Consider the following 20,812-nt stretch of genomic DNA (forward strand, 5'->3'; position numbering starts at 1 on the left):
CTTTTATCTCTGGCTCCTGAACTTGAGGTATTATCCCAGTATTTGCTCGGCGTATTTTGAGCAGTGGCGAAGGGTCGTAAGAGACCCTGAGGCCTGGCCTACTCACTTACTTTCAGAAATTATAATATATAATTAATTAATTTTCCTTGTACAGAATGTATAATAGTTTTGTAAGTTGAAAAAAAAAGTATTGTTCGATTTTAAAAATCGTGGTTAGCACCACTGCTGAGAGGCTCACCGAGCAGTGTCTCAGGCGGCAGTAGAACTACCGCCAAGCTTCTCAGAATATCCCGCGAGAGAACGTGTTGGTAATAACTTGCGAAAGAGACCGGTCTCAGCGCTTAGCGACTTTCGTTTGTACATGAAGCGTTTCTCTCGAGACCTTTGATTTCGATTCGATATGTCAAACAAATAAAGAGCAAGAGAACGTGGGCCCTATTCCGTACCAACTTTGCTTAATTTTACGGACTCTAACGCAACGCAAAAGCTGGAACAAGCAATTCTAAAGGTGCTACTATCGCAAACTAATACCCTTTAAATCCGTTACATTGGTGCAAACCTGTACGAAATCAGATTCGTTGAGTTCATTAGAATTGAGTGGAGAATGTGTGTTTATGAGATATTGTGAGTGACATTTTTTCTTACATTTGCAGAAGTGAATGAGAGACAATGTCAGTAAGTGGAGAATATCTACATAATATAATTCCTATTAAAGAATTTCTGTGTCAGTGGTCTTTTGAAAATTAATGCGTTATTAAGGAACGAGGACCAATTCCTGTGTTGAAAATAGAGTTCTGCACAAGGATGTTATAAAATAGAGGATCTGGCTGCCCATACATATCTTTATGATATGAACTCAATGAAGCCAGAAAACAACCCAGCATGTCTGAACCGGCACGTCTAATTGGCTACTCTCGTTTCCGCCATGATTGTCGGCTCGAAAAATTCGCTCTTAGTGGCGCGGAGTGGGCAGAGTAGGTGGGGCGAAGCTGTGACGTATGGCTTCACGATTTTGTTGTATGGGCAGATCCTCTATTTTATAACATCCTTGGTTCTGCATGCATTGGTACAAAATCGTGACATGTAGTGTATGAAAAAATATTCAAGTCTGATTCTGCTTTTAAAGGGAAATTAAGTGACACTCAAAATGACTTGATTGAATGCTTGTCATATGTTTTGAACAATATAATTAAAGACGAAACTTCCAAGCAGAGTTTCTTTTAGTACAAGTAGACTAAACAACATATGTTTCTTGTGAAGCGCAGATAATGTGATAATCCATCTTCCCCACCCGATCACGCCCAATTAAAACAATTAAATTGCATTACGGTGAATTAAGATCAGCTATGAGTCACATACGTGAATTTCATTATGAAAATTGAGATCCGGATCGAATAAGTGCTGTCGATGGACTACAATTACGTTAAATTTATATGAATTTGTCTTCTTGTGTTTCTGTAGTAAAATATTTATGTCTGATATCTTTCTTTTATTATTATTATTATTATTATTATTATTATTATTATTATTATTATTATTATTAGTAGTAGTAGTAGTAGTAGTAGTAGTAGTAGTAGTAGTAGTAGTAGTAGTAGTAGTAGTAGTAGTAGTTGTTGTTGTTGTTGTTGTTGTTGTTGTTGTTGTAGTAATAGTAGTAGTAGAAGAACATTGGGCCTCCCCTTTTGAAACTATCACTCTTCGCCACTGATTTTGAGTGAAACTCAGGGCGACTGGCTGGCTCAGGGATTTGAATCATAAGTGTAAGAGGGGACTTTATTCCTATTCTTTATTACATAAAATTATATACCTCTTCGTTACTCTAGAAAATTATGTACTTTCTTCTTTCTAGAAATCGAAATATAAGCAAGTGTCAATGGTACAAAGTGTATCCCACGAAACGCATATGTGACTTCCAGATTCCCTGTGCATTATTTTCTTTCTTTTTTGTTATTTCTAAGTTTAGTTCAATGTCTCATGATATGCACCAGGGCTAAGGAAGACTGTGATGATATGGATAATGGTGGCATGATAAAAGTGGTAGGAAACGGGAGAACCCCGAGAATCCCATGCACACGATATTTCTCTAAGACTAAACGCACATGGTGGAAACTGGGATCGAACTAGGAAACCGCGCCAGACGTGAATTACCGCGGTCCACAAGGCAATTCCATAGTTTCAAGTGTACAGTAGAACATATATGCTAAAATGGTATTTTAAGTAGTGATACGGCTTTAAATATACGTACAAAATTTAATAAACCCCAATACTACCCAATAAAACCCAACTTTGCCCAATAAAACTCACTGGGCTGTTTTTTTTAACTGGATTTTTAACAACCCTGGCCATTTGGTACTCTATCTCTTCGTTTCGGGTCCACGTTTCATCATCTGTGATAACATTATGCAGAAAGTGAGTATAATTTTCATAGATTTCCAAAGCGTTTTGACAAATTTTCACTCAGCGAGATTTTTGGTCGTCAGTTAAAATTCTTGGGACAAACTTCGGCCACACTTTTCTCATGTGCAAATCATGGACGATATGTTTTGGAATATTTAACATGTAGGTCATTTAGCGAACACTCATTCGATCGTCGAAACTTCTTTCACACGAGTCATATTTTCGTCATTTGAGGAAATTGACGGGCGTCCAGCACGGGCACGGTCTTCATCGTCGACCTCTTCGTGGCCTTCCAAAAACGTCTTGTGCCATCTATAGTCTCGTCTTTGTGATAAACACTCATCCCCGAAGGCCAGTTGAACCATTGGAAAAGCTTCCGCTGCAGACTTCCCGAGTTTCGCACGAAATTTGATCGCGTATCTTTCTTTCAGTGAGCATTGCATCGCAACTTGTACTACCATGAGCAAAATAAATGACGCGTCTCTTTATTTTGAAGTTTTTTGAAAATATCTCCGTTTTCTTTATATGTTCGAAATTTCGGAAGGTTTCCCCAGCAGGACAGGTTAATAACAAACCCGTTTTTAATATTTGTGTTAGATATTAGCTTAAAATAAAGAAATTAGAAGCAAAAAACATTAAATCGACAGAAATCTCGAGAATTACCAACTCTGCTAAAGTGGGAAATTTTCAAGAACGCGAGGGAATTCTGCATTTCAACACGAAGCAGCGACATCTATGTCATTGAGAGAAATGTGGATTAAATCTACAAACTAAACTTTTAACGAATATTTCTAGTATGTCTTATTATATGCATTATCTGCAAACTCCAAATATATGAATATATGCTAAGTATTAACATAAAGATAGAGCAAATAGTGGAAATTATCTATGGAAAAGGACGAATTGGTAGGACGATCGTAATGAAATATCGTCTTTACCGAAACAGGCTCATTTCACGTAAGAAAGCAAATAGCTTAGTTAGTTAAAGCAACGAGTCTGTATGCTGAAGGTAGCGGGTTCGATCCCGTGGAAGTGCCGTTATCATTTTTATCACTACACTACGGTTATTTTTTTAATTTTTTTATTTGGGAAAGAATCAAGTTGTAACGTATGTGTAAAACTCATGACGATACCAAAAAAAGAAAAAATGCTGTTGTCGCACTTGCATTAGCGTCCCTAATTTTGTTTGCAAACAGTTTCGTAATTATTTCCCCTGTGCTCACTGCTCACCATATGCTCGCTGGCGCATAACGAATGTTTCCCAGTAAATGTTAATTCTAATTTGGAGAATTTTATAAAGTTTCACAATATTTCTCACTAGATAGTCTTCTATCTACGTTTTTGGATATTTTGATAACAGATTTCCCTATTAAATGTTTAATTTTCCCTAGATGTTTAATTACGGAAAAGTTTTACAATGTATTTGTATTGAATTGAAATTGTTTTGAATTTACTACATAAGGTAAGTAGACCCAAGGTGGAGAACTCAAGTAATTGATATTCTACGTAAAAGCAACCTATTGTAGAATGATGATGCTTCTTACCTTCAGCACATAATCTTTACGTTAGAGAGTCAGACAGAGAAAAATCCTGGTTTTTCCTCCTCTATGACCACCCATCTTAAACCTCTACATATCATTGTTCGTCTCACAAAATTTCGGTGCTCCAAAAGCATTCAAATAATAATAATAATAATAATAATAATAATAATAATAATAATAATAATAATAATAATAATAATCATCCTGAATATGCCATTCTTACATAATGTAGGATATCTTAGTTTCCTAGTTTAAATCTTAAATATCTTAGTTTAAAATGCTTCTTTAGTACTTATTTGAGCAATCATGTAGGAGGGGGTACGACTTTTTATTTTGCCCCTCTCATTTCAGTAGCCTTCCAACGGAAAGTAATTTTTGATAAGCAGGACAGACAAAATGAATAAGAAATATATTTACAGCATCCTCTCCCCTTTCATGATTGGAATATCACGTAATATTTTTTATTCTACGAAAGATGGCCCTGTGCGGTTAGGGGTAGGTAACTAAAAAAATACCTAATATATAGCGCCCCTTGATTGTAATATTACCGCTTCTTTATTTGTACGAGGGAGCCCCTACACAATCAAGGGTGACAAAAAGAATAGGAAGAGTGTCTATTGATTCCAGTGGTGGATCCAGCACGAACTCCTGGGGGAGGGGAGGGGAAGTGAAACATTCTTTTGATGATGTGAAGCTGTCACAAATTACCACTTAACTAAACTAAACAATAGTGGGGGGAACTGGAACCCAGTCAGTTTAAATTGATGTAAAAGTTTAATTTTTGGATTCATATTAAAGTTTTGGTTTCAAATGAGAATTTCAGTCCAAGTGGTCAATGATCAAATCTCGTGGGGCTCTTCAGTGTAGGCTAATACGGCCCCCTTATGAGAAAAGGCAAAATTATTAACATGTTTATAACTTTCGAATTTTTCGTCTATTTTAAAGAAATATTTTGCTTCGTATTAAAGTGTTGGTTCCAAATGACAATTTCAGTCCGAGTGGACAATGATCAAATCTCCGGGGGGGTCTTCAGTATAGGGGGCTACGGCTCCCTAATGGGAAAAGGCAAAAATATGAAAATGCTTATAACTTCCGAATTTTCCGTCTATTTTAAAGAAATTATTGGCTTCATATTAAAGTCTTGGCTTCAAATGACAATTTCAGTCCGTGTGGACAATGATCAAATTTCGGAGGGCTCTTCGGTGTAGAGGTTTCGGCTTCTTTATGGGACAAGATTCACGTAGTTGATATTGCAAAATTGTTTTGTATATATAAGTGGAAACTTGCACCATTTGGTTAATTTTACCTCTTATGTTTTGCAGATTCATATTCCAAGCAATAGTTACTTCGCAGAGCTAAAAGAAGGCACTTACTAGTTTCATTAAAATGAAATGTCTTTTATGAGAGGAGCAGACGAACGAACAGACACCCAAACGTTGGTTGAGTCGTACGGTTGAAACTCGTTAAGCTCGCTTCAATTATTATTATTATTATTATTATTATTATTATTATTATTATTATTATTATTATTAATAATAATAATAATAATAATAATAATAATAATAAAGCATTGCAGGGACCTTTGGTGCAGGGGGTCCGTGGCTCGATTCCACTTCGTGCCAAGTGAAATTTGAGGTGGACAAATACCGTGTGCATGGGTATGTGTTTTCTTGAGATTTTCCATTTTCCTCCCACTTTCTTCATTTCACCATTTCATTCATCATCATTCTCCCTTAGCGTAGGTGCATAATCGTCCAACGTTAAACTAGATATTGCAATTTCAATAATAATAATAATAAAAATTAATTCAACTGAAAGGACTGTAATTTATGTGGACAGCAATTATCATAAATATGCAACCATTATAAAAACAATGCTTTGAGTAGAAAGATAATCCTTCCCAAGTGTTAACGAATGCGCACGAGATAAGACATGTCTCGAGAAAGAGACAAGACGCGCTTTGTGACATTCAAGATAATACGAGGCAAATGTTTTGGACACGAGATAGCTTGTAAAATGTCTCGTCTTGTCTGGAATGTCTCGAAAACAAAAGACTAAGTTTTAAAATTATTTTTCAAGATCTATTCTCTCAGAAGTAGTTCTCTCCTTAAAATTAATAACGACATTTGTGATTTAAAAAAAGATAAACAATGCCTAAAGTTAATAGTTAACTTTTCGAAAAGAAGCTTCATTAAGGGTGAACCTGAAAGATGTCCACAAACTTCGGGAGGTGATTCGTGACATCAAAAGGAGACAAATGGTCCTCTTGCAGTTTTCTAATTCAGCTTCGTTGTCGAGATACAGGGTTGCCAACTGGTCGTGTTTGAGAAACTCACTGGGAATAAATTCAAGTCCAAGAATAAACTACTACTCATATATTTTTCAGGTCAATTGACTTATACCATGTTGTAAGGTCAAATATTTATTTATGAAGTGTGTACAAAATTCGCCAGGGTCTTTTCTGAGAAAATCGTCGAGAAAAAGTCACCTCCAAGAATAAACTACCCCTCGTAAATTTTTCTAAGAGAAATATCTGATACTGCAATATAGGGTTGTTAATTAAATATTGATTAATGAAAAATAAACAAAATTGTTAAAACCATTTTTGAGAAAATAGCGTTTTCCGATTTTCGGCTGTTTGTAAACCACACTTATTTTAGGTGGTAGGAAACAAATGGAAAAGCTCCTGTAAGAATACTAAGTAAACCCTAAGTTTAAAATTTGGTATAGACAAGTTGAACGGTATGGCCTCTAGGCGAGTGCATATAAAAGTGTGCCGAACGGACGGACCGGAAGGACGGGTGTCGAAAAGTCACATTTTCGGTATGTAGACGCCATGAAACATGTAAATCCGTTGAAATCTGAATTTGATATTATTTTTACATTCACTATATTTTCTTCTCTCTTTTGTCGCTCGAAAAAGAAACGCCTGAGTTTACCACAAAAAGCTAGGGAGCTTCTCAAAAAATATTCAATTACAGGGCCACCGCACTAAACTTTTTCAATTCAATTTCTTAACTGTGTTAGGCCGCAGTTGTTACTGAAGTGTGTATTTGGATAATACGAATAAAATTATCGTATTATTCAAATACATCGAATGTCAGATTATCAAATAAAAAACTTTGATTGAAGAAAATCCATACTACAAAACTAACTCACACTTTGAGCACATTTTCATTAGACATATAATAGACCAATTAATGCAATCATTGTTTATGAAATATGAAAAAAATCAAATGAGTCACTTTGGGAAAGTCGTTCAAAAAGAACACGTCAGGAGTAACCTACCTCTTGTGAATTGTTTCGAACAATGAGTTAAGATATACTTTTGGTTATTAATGAAATATTTATTTGCGAAATTTGAACAAAATCGCCTGTCGTTCGAGAAAATTGTCGGGGAAAAAACCTTGACCCCAAAAATAAACTATCCGTTGTAATTGTTTTTCATAGAAATGACTTATACTAAAATATAGGGTTATTAATGAAATACTTATTTATGAATTATCAATAAAATTGTCCGAGTAATTTTTGAGAAAATCGTGAGGGAAAAATAACTCCCCGAATAAACTATCTCTTGAGGATTCTTTCAGGGTAAGCGAGTTATTCCATATTACTAGGTTTTTAATGAAATATTTATTTCTGAGTACGAACAAAATTGCTTGACTCATTTTTGAGAAAACCGTGGAGGAAAAACACCCCCAAGAGTAAACTACCCCTCGCATATTTTTTCAGGACAAACGAGTTTTGCCATATTGTTCGGTTATTAACGAAATATTTATTTTTGAAATATGAATAAACTCTTTTGAGTCGTTTTTGAGAAAATCGCCCAGACAACACTCCACCAAGAATAAACTACCCCTCGCATTTTTTTTAGGACAAACGAGTTATGCCATATTGATAAGTTATTAATGAAATCTTTATTTATGAAATATGAACGAAAACATTTGAGTCCATTTTGAGAAAATCACTGAGAAAAAACTCACCCCCTTAGTATAAACTACCCCTTGTAGATTTTTCTCAGATAAATGCCTTATACCACAAAATAGGGTTGCTAATTAAATATTGATTTATAAAAAAAGAAAGAAAACAAGATCGTTAGAGCCAGTTATGAGAAAATATCTTTTTTTTATTTTCATCGTACAGGAAACTACCCTTGTTTTGGGAGTAGGAGGGAAATAAAAAAACTATAGGAAATACTATGAAAATCTTAAACTAAAATTTGGTGCAGATAAGTTGAACATACCGTAAATTTTTCAACTAATTTACGGTATGTTCAAGTATGGCTTCTAGGCGAGGTATGGCTTCAGGTATGGCTTCTAGGCGAGTGCACAGAAAAGTGTAGCGAACGGACGGACGAACTGATGGACATGTATCGAAAAATAACTTTTTCGGTGTTAGGGGCTATAATACGTGTAAATTCGTTGAAATCTCAAATTTGATTTTTTTTTCGAACACCATACTTTCTTCTCTCATTTGTCACTTCAAAGTAAGAGGAACTCAGAACTACAGATAAAAGACACCTACTTTTACACATAGACATTTATTGATTTAAAACTGTTTTAGTTTGTGTCATTTCACTTCCAATTGAAAGGTTTTACAATGATTAACGGCATACCAGTTTTCAGGAAGTAAATGCATTCAGAAGTCTAGACTGCATTACAGCCTGTTTTTATTTCTGCAATTGTTAACAGCTGTAATTTCGTCCAAACGCTACATGAAATAATTTTTGGTTGACGTCATTGTATTACTTTTTTAGTATTGTTCTCTTCAGACTTGGTTGAAGTTTTGTCTTAACGGTTATACATTTTTTCTTTCTTATTTCATCGTTACACATAAGAACAAAATGTTATGGTGAGTGGATAGATTCGAACCTACGAACATTGAGTTTATATTCTTCCAACACTTTACCAATGGACCAAGCTTTGTCTTCACGTTAACGCCCGGTTACAGGGTTTACTACGATTTAAATAAAATGGCTGGCTGTTAGAATTCCCTGCTCACATATTTCGATAAATAATTTTCATTGCTTAAATAATAAATACGTAGAGCAATGTTTAGATACACATTTTAAGAGAGTGAATTTTGGTGTATATAATAATTTCATGCCAGGTAAAAGCTAGATAAGTTTTGATAAAATGTTTCATATGTAGTTCTCAATAATAAGCTTGCTGTTCGGAGTGAAGTTCCAAGGTTCAGCATTGCCTAGCAGTTTCTGCTATTAATATCCCTTCTAACAATATTGGCAGTGGACAAAAGTTAGCCCGTGTTGAAGCTTTTTGCTCCTAATTTAGTTATTTTACTTATTTAAGGAATATATTGAGAATTGTCAGCAGGCACGTATGCAGTAATTTATTTCGGGAGAAGTCCGACTTCAATATTAGGATAAATTATAATAAAATTTAAAAGATAATCCTTAAATTTAGGCTAAATTTACAGAGAAGATGGGATTTCAGAGGGGAGTCCGGACCACCTGGACCCACCCCTAAATGCGTCCTTGTTTGTCAGTAACGTTTCCTCATTTTGAAACCCTCAAAAACTTCGGATATATAAAGGAAAACGAGTTATTTTCGATAAAATATCACTTCAGAAGACGCGACAGTTTTATTGCACATGGTGGTATCCCAAGTTCACAAGGGCAAGAATTCATTAATTTTGATTCTCTGTCATTGTGCTCTATCGAAAGGTTAGGTTTGTAACATATTACTCCTACGAACAAGCATGACTGGCAGATAGGAATATTGAACACAACTCCAGAGAAATGCATGCTGAACTTACGTTTATAGCTACGCTTTGGTGATTTGCCCTCAAGGTCAATCGAGTGGTAATTCAGTTCCGTCCCTGTTCTTAAGCCATGTTCGTATTACTTCGAACAGTTTTGATAATGAAAAGCATGCCTCTTAATATAACAGACTTCTTTCGCGTAAGAAATCGAAACTCAGTTGGTCAGAGCAACTAGTCTGTAAGAATTAGGTTGTTAGTTAGTTAGGAGCCCAGTACGAGTAAGGGTTTTTATTACTATTGTTTTTATCTTTTTTATGTGAGGAAAAATCAAATTGTGACATCGCGATATCAAATGTATTTGATTAGGTAGCTTTGTCTTAGCTAAACTTTAAACATCAGTAACCGTCGAAATTATTTCACCAACTGATCACTTACTGAACATTTTTTTTTAGGCTCAGGCCCGTCTTTCAGAACCGGTATCTGAAAATTAAAACCGGCACGGGTTATCATCATTGCCTTTTATTACTGAACATTTCAAACACGTCAAACCAGTGGCATAACATGAAGGTTAACCTCTCCTCCGCAGTCCTTAGTTATGCGTCCGTACTTTCAAGGGCGGACTAAGGGCCGGGCGACTACCCGGGGCGCCAGAGAAAGAGGGGCACCAAAACGAGCCTCAAAAAGTAAATTTTATAATGTGCTTTCTACTGACGTTTTTGGTTTATATTCTTGTAAAGTAGTGGCAATTATATGATCTTTTTCCATTTCACTATGGAAGAAGAGAGTTTCATAGTACTAAGGGGGCTGTATCGAAAAATTGAGAGATGGCATGTAGAATAAAGAGTGCCGGGAATTAAGTATTGTTTGTTTGTTTGCTTGAGTTTAGCGTTCCACGGTTATGCCTTAATGGGTAAGGGAGATGTGGATACTAATTATAGTGGAATCCGAACCACTTTTATCGTTCAACAGTAATCCACCGGGAATTGGACCCGGTACCACAGAAGGCAGGCGTGCTAGCCACTAGACCAGGGGGGGTGGAGTTGGTATTGTTTATAGCGGGCCATATTCTTTGTGAACTTTTCCTAGGTAATGGATTTCTTTTTGAAAATGGGTTTAAAACAGGGGCGTCATTTAGGGAGGGCAGGGAGGGGCATTTGCCCCCCGTGAGTTTGAGATGTATATAGATTTTATCATTAGAATAGTAGTAAATCAGTGAAAAACGCGAAATTTTACTTATATCAAGAGGTCTTGCCCCCCACCCCAAAGCAAAATCTGAAATGACGCTCCTGGTTTAAACTATTAAAAACACTATGATAAAATGTAAAATATAGGCTACTACTAGGGGAAGGGCGCCAAAAAGTCACTTTGCCCGTGTGAAAATTTGGCCTGCTTCGCCCCTGCGTACTTTCTGTATATTTTTTGGCCTTGCAGCTTGTGCGGTCCCCACGCCACATTGTTGCGGGGGAGCTATTTACGCCTACCCTTCGAACGTAATTCAATAACTGTTTAAGAAATTCTACCATCAGCGTGAAAACGGGAATATATTTTTCTAATAGTCCCATAGAACTTTCACTCAGAATGCCAGATGCAATTTTTCAGAGTGGGCTCTGGCTAAGTAGAAGGAAGATCTGTTTCCTAAGTAAGTTCCTTTCAGAAAGTTTGCTATTTCTTTAACAGTGATGTAAATAAATATACTTATCGTTATTAGTTCGACACCAAACCATCCTGGACAAATCCCTCTAGAACAATGATCGGCAAAAGTTATTCTGCATAATTTTATAAGCGACTCAAGGGTGAAACACTTGTTAACGAAAACAATGTTGTGTATATACTGCCTTGTTTCTGACAAAATATAAAGTCTTTTGTAATCTTTAGACACTTTTCCTATTCTTTCTGTCACCCTTGGTTGTGTAAGGAAGCCTGGAACAAATTAAGAAGAGGTAATATTACAGATAAGGGGCGCTATAAATATATTAGGTATTTCTTTTGTTACCTAACCATAACGGCCTAGGGTCGTCTTCAGTAGAATAAAAAATGCTACGTGATATTACATTCACGAAGGAGGAAAGGATGCTCTAAATATATTTCTTATTCATTTTGTCTGCCCTGCTTCTCAGAAATTATATACCTTCTGTTGGAGGGTGCTGAAAAGAGAGGTGGGGAAATAAAACGTCGTGCCCCCTCATACATTTTAAATTTTGTGACGTGGTTGCTCAAATTATTACTAAAGAAAGCACTTTAAACTAAGATGTGTAAAGTTACAACATTATGTAAGGGTGGCATATTCATTAATAATAATAATAATAATAATAATAATAATAATAATAATAATAATAATAATAATAATAATAATAATAATAATAAATATGAATGTCTTTGGAGAGCCGAAATTATGTGAGACGAACAATGATATGTAGAGGTTTAAGATGGGTGGTCATAGAGGAGGAAAAACCAGGATTTTTCTCTCTCTGACTCTCTAACGTTAAGATTATGTGCTGAAGGTAAGAAGCATCATCATTCTACAATAGGTTGCTTTTACGTAGAATATCTATTACTTGAGTTCTCCTCCTTGGGTCTACTTACCTTATGTAGTAAATTCAAAACAATTTCAATTTAAGACAAATATTTATAGAGAAAATTAAACATTTAATAGGGAAATCTGTTATCAAAATATCCAAACACGTATATAGAAGACTATGTAGTGAGAAACATTGTGAAACTATAAAATTCTCCAAATTAGAATTAACATTTACTGGAAAACATTCGTTATGCATCAGTGAGCACAGGGGAAATAATTACGAATCTGTTTGCAAACAAAAATTAGAGACACTAATGCAAATGCGACGATATTTTCTCTCTCTCTTTTTTTTTTTTTTTTTTTTTAGTATCGTCATGAGTTTTACACATATGTTACAATTTGATTCTTTCCCAAATAAAAAATAAATAAAATAACCTTAGTAATAAAAATGACAACAGTACTTCCACGGGATTCGAACCGTCTACCTTCGGTATACAAACTCGTTGCTTTACCTAACTGAGCTATTTGCTCTCTTACGTAAGCTGAACCTGTTCTACAGTGAAGACGATTTTTCATTACGATTGGGCTAACAATTCGTCTTTTTCCATAGGTAATTTCCACTATTTGCACTATCTATACGTTAATACTTAGCATAGATTCATATATTTGGAGTTCGCTGATAATGCATATAATAAGACATACTAGAAATATTTCGTTAAAATTTTCGTTTGTAGATCTAATCCACGCTTCTCTCAATGACGTAGATGTCGCTGCTTCGTGTTGAAATGCAGAATTCCCTCGCGTTCTTGAAAATTTCCCACTTTAGCAGAGTTGGTAATTCTCGAGATTTCTGTCGATTTAACGTTTTTTGCTTCTAATTTCTTTATTTTAAGCTAATATCTAACACAAATATTAAAAACGGGTTTGTTATTAACCTGTCCTGCTGGGGAAACCTTCCGAAATTTCGAACATATAAAGAAAGCGGAGATATTTTCAAAAAACTTCAAAATAAAGAGACGCGTCATTTATTTTGCTCATGGTAGTACAAGAGACGAAACAGATGTATACAAAATTGCCCGTTCTTCACCTCCGAAAGCTCGGAGACAATTGAGCAAGCACTCGCTCGGTAGTTCAGTAACACCACTATCGATCCCGGGGGTAAATCGCACTACAACGTACAATCGCTTCACAATAAAATTTATGACTACATTCCGGACAGACCTTGTATGTATTTATAATTTAGGTATATTACCTGTATAAACATTCGCTCGTGTGTTCTAACCAGAAAATTAGCATTTTTTTCTTTGTCTGAAAAATTAAATCTAGCATTTACGAAGCTCCCACAAGAAATCTTCAATTTTGTTCAATTGTGCATTTCTTAGTTCGTAGAAAATTATTAAATATTACAAGTGGCGGTAAACTAGTTCATAGACTTGAAGGAAATGAATAAAAGATTTTTTTTTGAGAATGAGGAAATAAATAAAGTAGATTTTGATTTAGTTTATTCTTTCAATACATAACATAGGTCCAACATTTTTCATTAGCTACCTCAACCTGAGATAAGGGCGTCGATCCTTGGGGAGAGCTCGTGTGCCCCCCTCTCCCCACATTGTTTATGAATATACAATATTTAGTATAATTCGAACGCAATTTGTCTTAAAATCTTCATACGTGCTTTCTGTATCTGAAGGTCCCCCTCCCAAATTTACAAAGAAATAGCCGCACTTGAGCTGAGATCCCGTATTAAGTTGTTTATCAGTCAACAATATTGTTCTCTCATTATTCTCGTTCTTTCTTATAATATCTTGTAATTTCTTTTCCATTGAGTGTCATTCAACTGTTGTTTTCGACATTCTAGCAGATTCAAGGTACAATTCTGATGTATTCAAGGTCTTTTATGTCACGCTATTTTAACCTTTTTCTTCTTTTTTTTACCCATTTATTCCAGATAATTTGTTTTAAAGTATAAAGAATGTCAAAGAAAGGAGTACTCATTCAATCTGACCTCAAATGAGATTTGAAAAAATACTTAGTTTATTTGAAATTGGATACTCAAAACAGTTGAAAATGAAAACTTCTTTTTTAACAACATCATAGCTATACACTTCCTACACCCACCCGAAAAGAAAAAAAAATAACAAAAAGTTGCGTCTGATATTTCATAGTTCTTACATGCAATTTTTCTCAACTGTATGTGGTAATTTACATTTGAATTATAGTTCATGAGGTGAGCTAGTTTAATTTCCTACATACAGGAAAAATAGCTTCAAGGAATACTTTTTATCCTTGTCTTTTTTATTAAAATTTTTGGGGCTACAGTAAAAACCAAACACGAAAAGAAACACACACACACACACACACACATACATACATACATACATACATACATATACATATATATATATATATATATATATATATATATATATATATATATATATATATATATATATATATATATATAAAATATACTCATAATTTATAACTTATTTAATAGTCTGTCTTTAGAAATAAAGGGAACATAAAAAGGGGAAAATGTTTAATACAAAAACTTACTAAATTTATGTTTGTTGTAGGTGTTAAACTTTCTTTATATTATGCCTTCCTTATATTCAATTAAATACAATTTTAAACTACTCACATGCATGAATAAGTAATAAGTCATTTAGAAGAAAATAATTGGAAGAATAAACGTTAAAATATTTAAAATGCGGAAGTTTCGAACGTTGTTATTTTTTTTTATCCTCCAGAGACTACCATTATAAGCTGTAATAGTTTCTTGCTAAGGACAAAGAAAAAATGTGTCTTGTACTTAAATTCAGAGTTGATTAGTAGAAAATACGTGCACGTTCTTCGTTCCAGGGTCGTCACTTATGAAAATCAAGGGTTAGTTACCCCCTGAGTTTGACAAACACACGCTTTTTTATAAATTGTATACTAATATGCTTTTAAGAAACGTCGTTTAAGAAAGGAAGAAAGTTACGTCGGTGAACAATCTTCACCCCTTCCGTCATGGCAAAACCTAAAATGATGCTACTACTGCTTCGCTCAGGAAGCACAAAATGTATAGATAATACTTGAAAACTAAACTTTTCTTTGTTTTCAGGAAACTTGTCAATGGTAAATAGTTCGATTTCATTAAGTCAATCATGTAATCATTTTAAACGTCTTTTCACACTTTGTATCTTGTTCATCATAGTTTCCACAGTATTAATAAAACAATACTGACTAAAACACCAAATATATATTAAATACTTGTGCAACAGTTTCAGCAAAGTTACATTGCCATCATCGCGCCTTCAACATTACGTATCTGATGAATGAATGAAGTATTTAATACAAGTATTTAATATATATTTGGTGCTTTAGTCAGTTTGTTTTGTTAAAGCTATTCACAGTGTCAAGATGGAGTCAAATCAAACTCAAACCGAGTCTCGCACCCAAATGTAGTGGATTCACCCAATTCATGCATATTGCTAGGCGCCATCTTTCGTCCCCCATCCCTCTATTTTTTTTTCAAAGAGACACACAAATGTATTTTGCCAACATTGAAACCAAGTTAAGTTCGAAATTGAAAGATTCTTGCACGCTAATCGCGTTTCGTGGAGATTTTTACTAAAAATTCTTAGCTTACTCAAAATGAATTTTCTGGAAGTTCCCTCTCAAATGTTTTTTCACAGTAACACAGCTTATCCAAGTCTAGACATTGTATGAAATATTAATACTCTATATACCAAAATAAATAGTATACAACTTTATAAAATAAAATAAATAGCAGATGCTCAGCATTTCATAAGGAATGTGTAACGATAGCAGAAGATCTTTTTCTGCCTCTACCCACCTTTCCAAGTGAAATTTGTCAACACTCAATCTTACCTAATGCTTACTGGATATGGAAAACGTGACCACAAATTTTAAAAGTTCTAGACTGAACGATTTCGGATATCTCATGAAGAGCGAGAAACCTTTAACTTTCTTTTTTCCCATGTTAGGAGTTCAGATTAACAAACTCAGTGTTGGCCACTGTTATTGTACAAAATTTCAATATTCTCTCCCCCGTCCCCAACTGTTTCGAAAATCTGATGAGAAGAGAGAAAAACTGTTCAACCTTCTCCTCTCCTTAGGGATTGTTTCCTGTGCAAAGACCCAATCCTATCAATGACTTACACATTGATATACAACACTTTTTCTTCTTCATACTCATAGACATTTCCAATCAAATTACTAGCCCGAAAGTTGTTGAGGCATTATTATATTCATTCTTTTCCCCTTTTTTAAAAATAATAAATTTTATGTACTTCTTAAGATATTTTCCACCTCTTCTTGAACATCACTGACTTCTATGAGTTCTGTGCGAATAAGCTTGAATTTTACGTAAGTCAAATTTGTAAAGTGTTTAAGTTACATGATCGAGACTGAAACGCTCTTGAGAAAGTAGCCCATAAAGAATTCATCTCAAGAGTAAACTACTCTTTATGGATTATTTCAGGGCAAATATGTTATGCAGGTTCATGAAATATTTATATATAAAGTAGGAATAAAATCGTCGAAAAAAATCATCCCAGAAGTAAACCACCCCTTGTGGATTCTTTCAGGATAAACTAGTTATGGCATATTGTCAGGTTAGTAATAAAATATTTATTTAGAAATATGAACCAAAACGCCTGAGTCATTCCTGAGCAAATAGACCGAAAAAATAAACCCCCAATAGTAAAGTACCTCTTGTGGATTTTTCCAGGAGACCTGCCCCCAAAAATGAAAAAGGACGACGGCCAGAAAGATCTGAATTGCCTTACCATTAATCTATACAGATCAGGGGTAAAAGTGAGGGGAAACACGGGGAATGCCATCCCCCACTACCAGAAAATATCCGTGGGGTCCCCCCACTTTTTGAAAGAGTTACAATGGGCAAAGATAGGCACGGGGGACGGTGTGATGTCATGCGTCCCCTTACCTTTGCAGATCCACTTTTACCCTTAATACAGACAAGAAAATATAACATGTCTTCGCAAACGTTAGTGAAAAAGTTGTTCCTAGTTTGACATAAACAAGTGATCCACTGTCAGTCCTAAACCAGAGTAAAATATGAAGGGAAGTAGCAATAAGAATATAACTGGAGTCGGAATTTGTACGGGTATTTCCTATGGACATCCATTCTTCTTCCCATACTACATATTTTTTCTTAAAATTTGAATAATAACAATAATTAGGTACAATAGGCCACATACGAATGATACCCTTCCAAAGATCAGATTCAAGTTATTTTCTAACCGAAACTCATCTCTTATGTACTATGACTAGCAGGAACTATGATTTCTGGACTTTCATTGAGCTCCTTCGTGGCTAAGCGGTTATCGTACGCGCCTTTGGCGTGGAAGACCCGGGTTCGATTCCCGGCGGGAGCTCATGTGGTTCGGATTCCACGTTAATCAGTAGGTCCACGTCTCATATAGACTCGCTGCTGAACGGGACGCTAAACTAAAATCAACTCAACTCTGGACTTTCATCCAGAAAAATAATGGCAATTTCTAGTTTTTTTTTTTTTTTTTTTTTTTTTTTTTTTTTTTTTTTTTTTTCAATATTTCAGAAAAGTTCATTCCAGTTTCACTGCTTGTGGTTCTTAAAGAAAAACTAAACTTGAGTGTATTATTTCCTAGAACTTCCTAACAACAATAGGAAGATCTTGTGATAGTGAAAGAAAATCAAATTCGAGATTTATACATTTTAGCGCCCTGACGTACCAAAAAATTTAGTTTTTGAAGTTCGTTATGAATACACACCAAAGACTAAACCATCAACATATCCAGACCAAATTTTAAACTTAAACCTTGGGTAAGTTTCTCTAAGGGAAGGGGTTTCGAATTTCCATGCCATCCTCAGGATAAGTAGTTGACCAATGGTGAAAATCGAAAATGACTTTTTTTTGGTTCAATATTACTTAACAAACCCATAATTACATAACAAAAGTCATTTCTCTGGGGAAAATCCCCTTTACCGAGTTTGTTCTTCGTATAATATGAATTTCTTCGTATAATATTCTCAAAAACGTCTCAGACACTTATTCATATTTCATAAATAAATGTTTCATTAGCAATCCTACGACAAAGCATGCTATTTCTCAAAAACCTGAAGAGATTGTTTACAAATGAGACGCGTTTTTTTTTTTTTTTTTTTTAACTTTCGACAATATTATTGAAGAGTTTTGTGATCATGAACAAAAATAAATAAATAAACAAATAAATAATAAAACTTCCCGATTACGACAGATTAAAAAATTACTTTTTGACTTGGTTCTTCTTTTTGTTTCTATACAGTATATAGAGGTCTCACCGTTCAAAGTAGGAGACAGAATTTTAAAAAAACTATTTTAATATTTTCTTCCATAAATAGAAGCTTTGTTTTGTATATAATTAAACATAAACTATTTGCTGAGCAAAATAATATATTCACATTAAAAAACTACATACGTATGACAGTTTCGCCAGCTAATAGGTTACACCAAAGGGTTTAAGGATGGACAAAAAGGAAAGTGTGTCTGATGAAGCCAAAGTGTTAGTTGGTGAAACTGTAATACATATGTTGTTTTTTAATATGAATATATTGTTTTGCTCCGCAAATAGTTTATGTTTAATAACATTTTAATAAGATTTCCCTTAGAAGAGTGATGATTTCAGAAGATTTTTTCCGGGAGGAATTACAATGCACTGGGAATAATAATAATAATAATAAAATAGTACTACGATATGCGGCAAAACAAACAGTTCTGAAATCATATCGTTGACATTTATTTGTTTATTTATTGTATAACGTAAAGAAACATAAGAAATGTCAAAAGGATGTCAACTAACTGTTACTCAGCACAAATTGTAAATTTAAGAGGAATCGAGCCTGTACATCACGTGTTCAAAATGTTGACCATTACGTCTAACATTCTTCATAGCCGTTCTGTAGATCGATGAACATGTTAGTGAACACAGCTTGCTGGAACAACAAAACAAATGATCGAATCTTCTCTCTTAACTCCAGTGCAGTGGTAGGGTATTATCTATTCGGAAAATTGCTTCCTTGAGCATACCCCACATCTCCTGCAGTGAGATGCTGGTCCACACCGTATGAGCGGAAATAGTGCTCTAAAATAAACACTTTCTCCTCTGTTGTGAGTAACATTATCCTCGCTCCAAGTGCATACTCTGCTAGTCCACACACAGCTAAGCATACAGTGTAGCGCTCACAGCTCATACTACATTGTGCCCGCGAGTTATTTGCACGCGAATTTCAGAACTGTTTATTTTGCCGCATACTGTATATTGAGCACGATAGGATATATGTCCACTGGGAAACTTCTGGACTCATCGGAGAAGTTCTGTCCCAGTCCACCCCCTGAAATCATCAATGTCTTGAATTTTCCCTTTACGCAAAAATATAAGATAGTAGTTTATTGGCGTGGAACTGTTTTATTTCGAATATTTTTTTGTTTTTCGAAAATGAGTTTTAAATGATTTTCTACACTTTCTGTAATCTATCATAACAGGGTCCTAAAAAATGTCTTCGGGGCAAGAGGTTATTTGGGTATCCCAATCAATGAGTAGATCTCGGTGCAGAAGGGTAATTGTGGGATGGAGCCGCTAATACAAAAATCTTCGCCGCTGCCCTTGTCAGAAGAAACAACGGACTCACTTGAATTGTTTTATATATGTATATGGTTCTTCGGAACTTCCTCCCCTCGGGACCCCTTATTGTATCAATAGCTGGCCCCTTTCTTTTGGGACAATAAAGGAGAATACCATTAAAGGAAAAAAGTTAATCTAGTAAATTAAAATGACATATTACGTATAAATTTTGACAATTATTACAATAATAATATATTAATTGTCGGCTTCCCTCTCATTTCAGTGACTTTTTTCCTACTCTGCATACAAGGGCCCGGCCCAAGCTGTTATCTGGAAGATATTTTGCACTGTACAATGGGAGCTAATTTAATATTTAAATGATTTAAATGATGTTTGTACGTCATCAGTCGTTTCAAAGGAAACTGCGTGCGCCGCACAGTGCGAAAAATAGTAATTCTAGCGGCGAAAAAATTGTTTGCGCTGTAGTAAAGCATGTTTTTGTATATTTTTGCACTTTTTGTATGTTTAGTGTTGTAAAAAAACTGTTTTTTTTCTGTGAAGTTTTTTTTCAATAAAAAAACATCGTTCTTTTTCATGTTTTTTTTCAAAAGTCTGTTTTTTTTCTGGCAACTATTATTTATTGATTTATGTTGCAGATTATTGAAATAATCAATAGAACTTGAGTCGAAGCCCTCGTAACTTACAAATCGTTTGTTTCTTTGTACCTATACGAGCAAAATTGTGTGATTATTCCTTTCGACCCCAGGTCATTTTTGGTGTTTTCCTACATTTCCAGTTAGTGACTTATTGCTCAAAAACTATTCATTCGATTGATATGGTTAAGGCCTTGGTTTTAAGAAAATGGATGTGGCTACTTTTGGTGTAAGTTGTATTGCAGTGTTTCCAACGGGTGGGAAATTATTGACGGAAATGTAGGGGTGAAAATTTACAAAAAATTCCCTAAACGAAATTCAAAAAAATTTTTTTCTAGCACCACTGCTCCTATATGGGTTCAAGTCACCAAA

General features: G+C 34.7%; 1 long non-coding RNA gene across 1 annotated transcript in view; it reads left to right on the top strand.

The window, feature by feature from the left end:
• LOC145679798 (uncharacterized) overlaps positions 1 to 20,377 on the top strand; it is a 41,131-nt gene extending 20,754 nt beyond the window's left edge. Inside the window, exon 2 of the long non-coding RNA XR_014130551.1 lies at positions 20,071 to 20,377. This is a non-coding gene — a long non-coding RNA (uncharacterized LOC145679798). The remainder of the gene's footprint in view (positions 1 to 20,070) is intronic.
• The last annotated feature ends 435 nt before the right edge of the window (positions 20,378 to 20,812 follow it).

Source organism: Thermobia domestica, chromosome 2 (genome assembly GCF_964235325.1).
Source record: "Thermobia domestica chromosome 2, izTheDome1.hap1.1, whole genome shotgun sequence".
NCBI lineage: Eukaryota > Metazoa > Arthropoda > Insecta > Zygentoma > Lepismatidae > Thermobia > Thermobia domestica.